At 37.3% G+C, this 10,115-nt stretch overlaps 1 pseudogene; it reads left to right on the plus strand.

Moving 5' to 3' along the window:
* The first annotated feature begins 4,675 nt into the window (after positions 1 to 4,675).
* Positions 4,676 to 5,224, plus strand: LOC149232617 (flavonoid 3'-monooxygenase pseudogene; annotated as a pseudogene).
* The last annotated feature ends 4,891 nt before the right edge of the window (positions 5,225 to 10,115 follow it).

Consider the following 10,115-nt stretch of genomic DNA (forward strand, 5'->3'; position numbering starts at 1 on the left):
GCAAGAAAAATGGAAAGCAAAATTATGGCAACAAGGAAGCCTGCCACTCACAACTATAAAGATGGAAGTGTTGTGTACCCTAGCCTTCCACAACCTACAAGGTTGACACCACAACAATTGGAAGAAGAAAAAGAAAAATGGCTTTGTTACAGCTGTGATAACAAATACACTAAAGGTCATAAATGTGATGAGTATAAATTATTTTACATAGGTTGTGAAGAGGAGGAAGGAAAAGAACAAGAAACGTCAAAAGAAGATGATATACACCAGGAACAAACCCTAGATAAAGAAGAAATGAATCCGACCATATCTTGTAATGCATTGGCTGGAATTACCACTCCTCAAACTATCAAGACAGAGGGACATATCAAGAAGAAAAAGGTAATAGTGTTGATTGATTCAGGTAGTACCCATAATTTTATTCATTGTAAGATAGCTGAGGAATTGAATTTCTTCCTATATCTAGCACCAGAGTGTGAAGTGATGGTTGCATGTGGAGGAACCATAAATTGATCTCGAACGTGCCATAATATCAAGCTATCCATGGGATACTATGTATTTAATAACCCAATTCTTTCCATTCCAATGGGTGGTGTTGATGTTGTACTAAGTGTCCAATGGCTATAATCCTTGGGTACAAAAGATTTAATTTTCAAGAACTTTTCATGAAATTTTGTTTGGAAGGAAAGAAAGTTGAATTAAGGGGTATCACTGGGAAACCAGGAAAGATAATAAGCTCTAACAGAATGACAAAGCTTCTAAAGAAAGAAAAACGAGGCGTAATTGCACAATTATGTTCGCTAGAGGTTCCCACATCAAAATCATCTATTTCTCTAGATCGCCAAACAATCTTGGACAAGCATTCCAAAGTATTTGAGACTCCCAGAGGCCTCCCACCTATTCATGATCATGATCATGCTATTTATTTGATTCCAGGAAGTGTTCCTCCAAACATCAGGCCTTACAAATATCCCTATTCCCAAAAGAGTGCAATTGAACATATGGTTGCAGAAATGCTAGAGGATGGTATAATTCAACCTAGTCAAAGTTCTTTCTCTACTCTAGTAGTATTGGTGCATAAGAAGGATGGATCATGGCGCATGTGTTTGGATTATAGGAAGCTAAACAAGATCACTATTCAAGATAAATTTCCCATTCCTGTCATTGATGAATTATTGGATCAATTGCATGGATCAAGTTACTTCACCAAGTTGGATCTTCATTAAGGATATCATCAAATCAGAATGAAGACTGAAGAAATTCTGAAAACAACATTTAGAACTCATGAGGGTCATTATGAATTTTTGGTCATTCCTTTTGGCCTTACTAATGAACCTTCTACATTTCAAGGTTTGATGAATTCCATTTTCAAACCCTTCCTTAGAAAATTTATGTTAGTATTTTTTGATGATATACTAATCTACAACAAGTCTTGGAAGGATCATGTTCAACATGTTGACATGGTGCTTAAACTATTGGAGGAGAAACAATTATATGCAAAAAGCTCCAAATTAAGGTGTTAAGGTAGATCCTAGCAAAATTAAAGCCATTAAGGAATGAAAAATCCCCACATCCATAAAGCATCTGTGAAGATTTCTCGAGTTGACAGGGTATTATCATAAGTTTGTTAAGAATTATGGGAGAATAGCACGACCTCTAACAATATTATTGAAGAAAGATGCATTTTCATGGACTCCAGAAGCAACAAAGGCCTTTGAACATCTTAAAGAGGAAATGTGCCAAGCACCGGTCTTAGCTACGATGGACTTCACAAAAACCTTTATTGTGGAATGTGATGCCTCGGGAAATGTAATTGGTGCTGTTTTAATGCAAGAAGAAAGACCCATTTCTTTCGAAAGTTGTCGAATCAAAGGAAAGTATTTTACACAAAGCTATTTATGAGAAGGAAATGTTGGCAATATGTTGGAATGGGCTTCCTAGGGGTAGAATGGAGTTAATTAGTCCTTTTTTGTAACAAGTTTTGAAAAAAATGTAAAGTCTCCACGAATATGGAAGTGGAGCACGTAGATGAAAAAGAGTCAAAGGGGATTAGCCCCTTGTTTTAAGTAAAGTTTTGAGTCACTTTTGAGATTCACCCATGGTCCGCGGACCATGGCATTGCATGGAAAAGTCTATAAATAGTCAAGTCTTAGTGAGTTTTAGGACAAGTTTGGATAGAGAATTGGGCATATTGAAGAGTTTGCCGAAAGTGCTAAGGTAGGAAGGCTTTGCTTCCCATGCTTAGGTAGAAAAGGGAAGGCTCTGCAGCTGAGTGCATAGAGGCCTGGGTAGAATCTGCAATTGAGTGTGCAGACCCCTGCAGTTTTGTGCACAGGATAGTTTGAGTCTGTAATCATTCATTGAAGATCAATAAAGAGAGTTTTCCAAAGAATTACTGAGTATTTCCATTGTATCTATTTATGTTATATGCTGTCAATGAATGACTTGTTTTATGAAATAATGATTAAATTCTACACGAATCTATTGAACTTGTCTTAATAATGTATGAAATGAATGCTTATCCACTTCTGCGAAGATTCAAATCATTTATCTTATTTTTTCTGATGAATAAAGTAGATCTATGTGAACTCCAATCTACTAGGGATACTTTTTTATGCGTGTAAGTAGGTAAATTGACTGTTAAGGGTCCGAAAGGATTGATCGTGGACCTTCACGAAGGTATGAAGGCCGCTTTAGCTGAGTTGCAGTGACATTCCCTAGAAGTTTTTCAATCTGCGTAGAGGCAGATCCAAGGCACTGGAAGACATCACACTAGTCTTTGGATGCATAGACTTGGTTCTTTCATCCCCCCATACTGCTTCGGGTGAGATTGCAGCCTGCACTACGCAGGTTGTTGCTAAAAGGGCTAGTAGTGTAGGGTTTTGTTGTTTGGCACAAAAAAATCTTAACTTGAGTCAGGACCCCCTAAGCCAACACAATAACCAATGTTTTGTAATAAAACAAGGTCTGTGAATAACTAAGGTTTTATAATAACCAAGCCTTGCAATATATTTCAAAAAACTTGCATTAGAAGAAGTTAATGAATGGATTTAATGTATATTCTAGAAATTTCCTTTTATTGTTCTTAATCCAAATTCTACCACTTTTATATCCAGCTACTTCCAAAGTCCACCGCTTTTATGTCCATTTACACGTGCAATTGCTTTTTTCCACCTGCAACAACTGTTCATGTACATTGCCACCACCGCTTCTTGGTGAGTAGTGTATGTGTATCATACAAGTACCGCACCAGCACTGCATCACTTATTGGTGAGTAGTTAGAGAATATTAGAAACTTGTATAACATTTTTGCAATTTTGCAAAGCAATGCTTGTTAGTGAGTATTGCAAACTTGCATCAAAATTTTGCATACAACTTGCATCAAAATTTTATAGATTTAGGCTATATTGTTGTGTGTTTGCTCACAACTTTGTATTGTATTTGGACTATATTGCTATTTTTTCTACCATTACAAAAAGAAAGGACTGTACTACAGTTGTTGTAACAAGGTGTTAAATAGTTAGCATTCTCTTCATAACAGGATGTATGTGTGTGTTCATGCTACCATGAAATGGGTTTAGTTGCAGCAAAGCATTTTCATGGAAATTGGTAACTAGAGGTAAGTCAATTTGATTATTTACATGCCTACTTAAATGTAAATTTGCTTATTTATAGGATCGATACTGAACATTTCAAATTTTGTTCCTAATAAACAATGAGTGAAGATAAGCATAGAAGAAAGAATAAACAATGAATGAAGATAAGCATAGAATAAAGAATAGAGACCCGTGAAATTATTTTCAAGAAGACAAAAATAAAACCTCAACAGTCCTATTCAGGTAAGCAAAAATAAATTGTTATACTAACCTGATGAAAAAAAAAATTCCTATATTGACCTGATGAATGGAGACTTGCGTAGTCCTTGAATTCCTTGGCTTTCTTAATTGAAGAATTATTGGTTTCATGTGTTTTTGCTGGAACAATATCCTTAGCTTCCCATATGATTAAATATTCAGAATAGAATTTGGCCCTTCAACTAGTTCTTAGGAGCGTCTATATAAATTTGGTGGATATTGTACATTTTCAACATCATATTGTTGCAAACTATTGTTTATGGTGTTGGACTATGGCAACCCTTGGTGCTTTACATGTTATGTCAATCAATGCGGTTTCTTTCTATGCTTTATCATATCATGGAAGTTGTGCAACCAAGGCCAAGATGAAAGAAATTTCCTCATCCACATGGTCACACATTAAAAGTGGATCTTGTTCCAAAAATACATACTAGTCTCTCCAGCAAGCTGTCTTCTCCTCATTCTCTATGGTTTAGCTAATTTTGTGAGGGGAGAGCTTGAGCTTCCAGTTCCTAATTTGGGTTGAGATATTCGAGCAGGTAATTGATGCTTGCATATGCAGGGTCCAAGCTCTCCTAATCGATTGCCAAGGAACTCTCTAAGGTCACCCTCCATTATTTGCCAATTGTCAAGGAACTCTCTGAGGTTACCTTCCCTTGTTTACCATGGGTTGACTTTGTTCAAATGTTCTAGTGTTTTGCTCGTCTTCTTCGAGCAAGGTTTCCCACCTTACAAGGTGCTCCATTTAGCTAGCTCTATAACTACATTATCAAGTGCAAGATGATGGATCTAATTGGAAGCTGATACAACACCTCGAGATGATGAGGAGATGCCAAGAGGAACTGGACTCTATGGTGAAAGGGGAGTGGAGAATGCTGAAGGAGTTGGACCTCCAAAAACTCCCTTACTTGAAGGCAGTGATTAAGGAGACATTAAGGCTTCACCCCTCGGTTCCCCTGCTTTTGCCTAGAATGTCAACAGAGGCCTACGAGGTAGAGGGGTATTACATTCCCAAGAATTGTTGTGTCCTCGTGAATGCTTGGGCCATTCAGTGTGACCCAACGGTGTGGCAAAGACCGCTGGAGTTCGACCCAAACAGGTTTTTGGGCAGAAATGTCGACGTTAGGGTCAAGGATTTCCTGGTGATCCCATTTGGTGCAGGCAGACGTATCTGTGTGGGAATGAACATGGGGATCCGCATGATGCAGCTGATACTTTCCTCCTTGCTTCATTCTTTCAATTTGTCTCTCCTCGATGACCAATTGCTTGAGAAGCTTGAGATGGCGGAAGCCTGCAGTCTCACACTGCATAAGGCAGTGCCGCTGCTTGTCATTCCTGTAGCTCATCTGTCCCCAGACCTTTACAATTAATATAGTGACAATGCGAAGTCACTTAGAAGTATATGGGTTTTTATTAGTAGGTTGGTATAGATAGTTTAGTAATAATACAATTTGAGTGGGTTTAATGGTTAAGAGCACTAGTTTCCTTTTAGGGTCATATGTTCAAAACTTAGCCTTGGGCAAATCCAAGATAGGTCCCTTGTTCCACAAATGAGGTTTTCATACACCAACTTGGTGTGCTTGGCGTTGACCTTGAAATTGAATAATAATAATAATTTACTTCATATACTTCTTATCATTCTATCTGATGTATTCAAATGACTCAATAATATGTATTATGAAAAAGAAAAAAAGAAAAAAAAAAGTGTTAATATATTATATTTATATAATAAAATATATATTTATGTAAAAGATATAATGCTGTAAAGTGTTTTTTATTTATTATTATTTATTTAATTAGGTTTGAAATAAGGTTTGGAGAAATTTATTTAATTATATTTTTTAATTTGTTTTTTTTTTTTCTAAATTATTATTATTTAATTGTATTAATAAATACGTTTATTTTGAAATTACCAATAATTAGTAAGTGGGTGTTAGGAGTTAACTTTTATGTTATATTCTAGAATATTTTAGCGTATTTTTAGTGGTAGTGACAAATTAAAGATTGAGATTTATTTCAAATTTTATCATTTCTTTCTTATTAATTAAATTGATTAATTTGAAAAAAGATATCATATGAGCATGAGTTGTAGTTTTTTAAACATGTGGTATTAGTAAGCCATGTTATGCATATATTACAAAAAAGGCTATTTATAGGTTGATAATATTGTTACATGGTTTTGTAAATGTGTATATGTTTAATTCGTATATTAATTCAACTAGCATAGGCGTACAAATTAAATAGCTAATAAACATCATCATAAGAATCAAAACATTTATGACATGATACATCTTTCATTTTCCAAAAAAGAAAAGAAAAAGGAAATTATAATTTATTTTAAATTATTATTGTTATTAATTACAAAAATAATTAAAAGCCCCCAAAGGGAAGCGCAACTAAAGTTGTGTACATGAAGTATTATGTGTGAGGAGGTATAGTGTTCAAATCCCCCAGATTCACCTTATGCATGCAGAAGAGACATATGTAGGCGCCTAGAGTTTATAGTGATAACAAGGAATCAATCTCATGTCACTAGTAAGACAACAACCTAGTTGTTGATTCCTCTCTCTCTCTCTCTCTCTCTCTCTCTTTCTCTCTCTCTCGCTATATATATATATATATATATATATATATATATATATATATATATTAAAAAACATGGAACAATATTCTTAATCATGGATATTCACACCCACTTTATACTGGACATTTTTTTAAATTAATTAATTTGAGATAAATTAATTAGAAAAATATAACTAACATATAAATCTCAACCATTGATATGCAAATACTACTGAGAATATTTTGGCATATTCTATGGAGGGTAAATCTCTACCATCAACGTAATAATTGTTGATAACTAAATTAAAATTATTGAAGGCCTATTATGAAATAAACACATATGACACTGAGAGAGGTGCCCTCCAACCTAGTATGGTATAGATGTTGTAACGTAATGTCATGTAATTAAAGGTAAAAATAAAAATTAATTAAATGAAAAATATTAATGTAATGTAAACATTTTAACTTGATCAAAATAAAATAAAATAAATAAAAATTACAAAATAGAAGTAATTCTATAAAAATAAAAATAAAAATAAAAATGACATATGGTATTGAGTGTAGAAATTTTGAATAATATGACACTTATTCACAAAGATTATCCCGATTATACACTATTGCGGAATACATGCACAATACATAATCTCCTCTACGTTGATCATCAATTTAGCAGCATCAAAAACAATGAAACATCAATCGCATGCGCACATTAACACAGTATGTAACCCGAGGAAAGCATACAGCTAAAAACCCCACACTATCTGTATATTATAATGATTGAGAACATGTAACAATACATAGTACAATACTCCTCACAAGTACTTAGTACTATCTCCACCTGTTACACACAAAACTAGCTCAGATCTGAACAAGTCATAGGTTCAAATCTCCTCCGCTGCTTTGCCTACCTCCACTGCACAATGCCAAGTGAAAATCACGTGAGCACAAGCTACAATTTCCTTGATATTGGCCCACACTGCGCAGTCCTCATTGGCATAACTCAATCCCATGCATGTGCAAATCTCATGCACAACTGATAGTCACAACTCACCCTTTCACTTACCTCTAACACCTGTCTCTGTTGAACTGTCCATGCACTGAGTTAATTGATGTATTCTTTAGTTGCTTTATGAGTTAATAATTAGTGAATTAATTAACAATCAATTCACACAACTCATCACTAGTGTATTCTTTAGTTAGACTAAATACAACTAGTTCAACTAAGTCAAACTGAACACAACTCCATCAACTCCACATCCAACTCCACAGAACTCACATGCATGAGTTCTAACTGAAGTCCTCCATGCAATAGCTCAACTAACACATAAGAAACCACGTGATTCCTTCTGTCAGCTGCATGTGCCACATCTGTAGCTCGAACTGAAGTGCTCCAAGAGATTAAGATAATGTTTAGAGTCCAAATATTACTAAGAGCTAATAATATTTCACTGTTTCTATTTTTAACCTGGAAGTCTAAAAATAGACTCTGATCACTCCGCTATGAACCAAAAATAGAAATCCATCTATTTTTCCCAACATGACCAATCATCCATAAACAACATCCTGCAACTCATAGACCATGATCCATATGTCTAAAAATAGACATAGTCTAAAAATAGACTTTGCGCCAAAAATAGCCTGCGGGCCCACTTAGTGAAGGCGACTCCTTTCCACTAAGCTCCAACATCTTGTTGCATTTTCAACACTCCCTGTCAACAAGATATGGATTATCTGCAACCCCTATCTTGCAACTCTGGAATGTTCTGCATGCAACACATTTGCTCGATCCACTTGCTCCAACAACACTTGGAACAAAAAACACTCCCAACTGACCACTCTATTGGGCTAGGAACATACTCTGATGCTGAAGCTTTACCTGTTGCTGACAAGTGCTCCCTCTCTGACATCTACGCTGCTGCAACATCTCCATGCATCTTGCACCATTGCACACTTCTCTGTGCCACCTAGCACTGTGCAAAACACTTGTGCCTCTCGCATTGCTGCAGCCTGCTAGCTATGCGCTGTCCTGGGATTCCCTACACTGTCGCTCTCTCTGCTGCTCCATCTGCATCTGTCTTTACCCAATCAGCCAGTTCTTGCTACTCCACATCGGGGCTCCCATAGCAAGGTCTCATCCAAGAGGTTGGGTACCTCAAGGATCCTGCCCCTCCTCCTTGGGACGATCAATCCACATCACCCCACCTCCTACCTGGAGGTATGGCTGCATGCGATCCCTCAGCCCACTTGGCTTGAAGTTCCCCCTACTGGAGGTCTCTGCATGAGTAGATGTCTCTACTCGATCTCCTCTCAGCTTCCCTTGTTGTGGCTGCTCCACAACCTCCTCAAGCTGCTGCACCAATCGTGGCTCCTCCACAATCGTCTGAGAATTCTTCTTGCTCTGCATGTTGAGAGGTAATATAACCTCCCTCTCAACCACCAAGTCTCCATCAGTTGCCTTGCTGCTCAAGGCTTTGCATGCATCTTGAACCTCAGGAGCATACAGGTTCTTGACCTGTGAACCAATTTGCTTCACCTGTCTAGTGATGATGTGTCTAAGGAAAACCTTTCCCTTACTAAAGACTACATCATAGCCTCTATCTTCCAGCATCACGATCGACACCAAGTTTCTCTTCAGTCCTGGTACATACTTGACATCGGTCAAGGTAAGGCGAGCTCCATGCTCCCTTTGAAAAATAACCATGCCTACACCTGAGACACTATACTTCTCATCATTACCCATCGCTATGAGTATCTGGAGATCTTTCTCCTCCAAATTACTGAGCAAACTCTTGTCACCGGTCATGTGGAAAGGAGCTCCACTGTTAAGAAACCAACCACTTCCCACCATGGATGAAACCATGCATGCGAAGAGTGTGAAATCCAACTCAAACTGTTAAGCAAGTGCCTCACCTTCAGATCCTTCCCCAGATCCCTTCTTGGATTTCCTCCGTGGACAATTTGAAGCATAATGGCCCACCTCATGACAACGAAAGCATCACACTTTCGATTTGTTAACCTTCTTCCCATTATTGGAATAATTGGATTCGGAAAGAGAACCCTTCTCCTTCCCCTTCTTCACCTTACTCGCTAAGGCACAGTTCTCCTCATCATGCATGGATGAAGAACTGTATCTGGTGCTCCGTCTGATCTCCTCTTGCACAAGATCCGACCAAAGTCTCTCCCATCCTGGCAATTTCTGCCGACCATTGACAGAGTCCTGATAGGAATTCCAACTCTTCGAAAGACCAAGGAGAGCCAAGCTCACCAAATCCTCATCATCAACAGTCACCCCCACACTTCCCAGCTCATCCCGGCACTGGTGAACTTCGTGAGATACCTGGGAATACTGTCTCCATTCTCACACTTAATGTTTCTGAGTTTATCCTTGAGCACCATTCCACCAGCTCAAAACTGAACCGCTTTTGATCTAAAATTCGTGAGAACAAAGTATTTCTTGTATAGAGATCGACTGTATGGGCATTCACTAGATATCTCACCTTCCAAAAGAAGGATGATTCTACAAGCTACCTGGCCTGATTACAGACTCTGCCTGAAGAAATAAAATGTAAACACTTTCTGAATAATAGATCTGATGATCAATCCCGCTTTGATATCCTGTAGAACTTTTTCTACAAATCAACCAGCTCTGATACCATGTAGAAATTTTGAATAATATGACACTTATTCACAGAGATTATC

Source organism: Pinus tabuliformis, chromosome J (assembly GCF_031772625.1).
Source record: "Pinus tabuliformis cultivar Carrire ecotype Pingquan chromosome J, CPIR1, whole genome shotgun sequence".
Lineage (NCBI taxonomy): Eukaryota > Viridiplantae > Streptophyta > Pinopsida > Pinales > Pinaceae > Pinus > Pinus tabuliformis.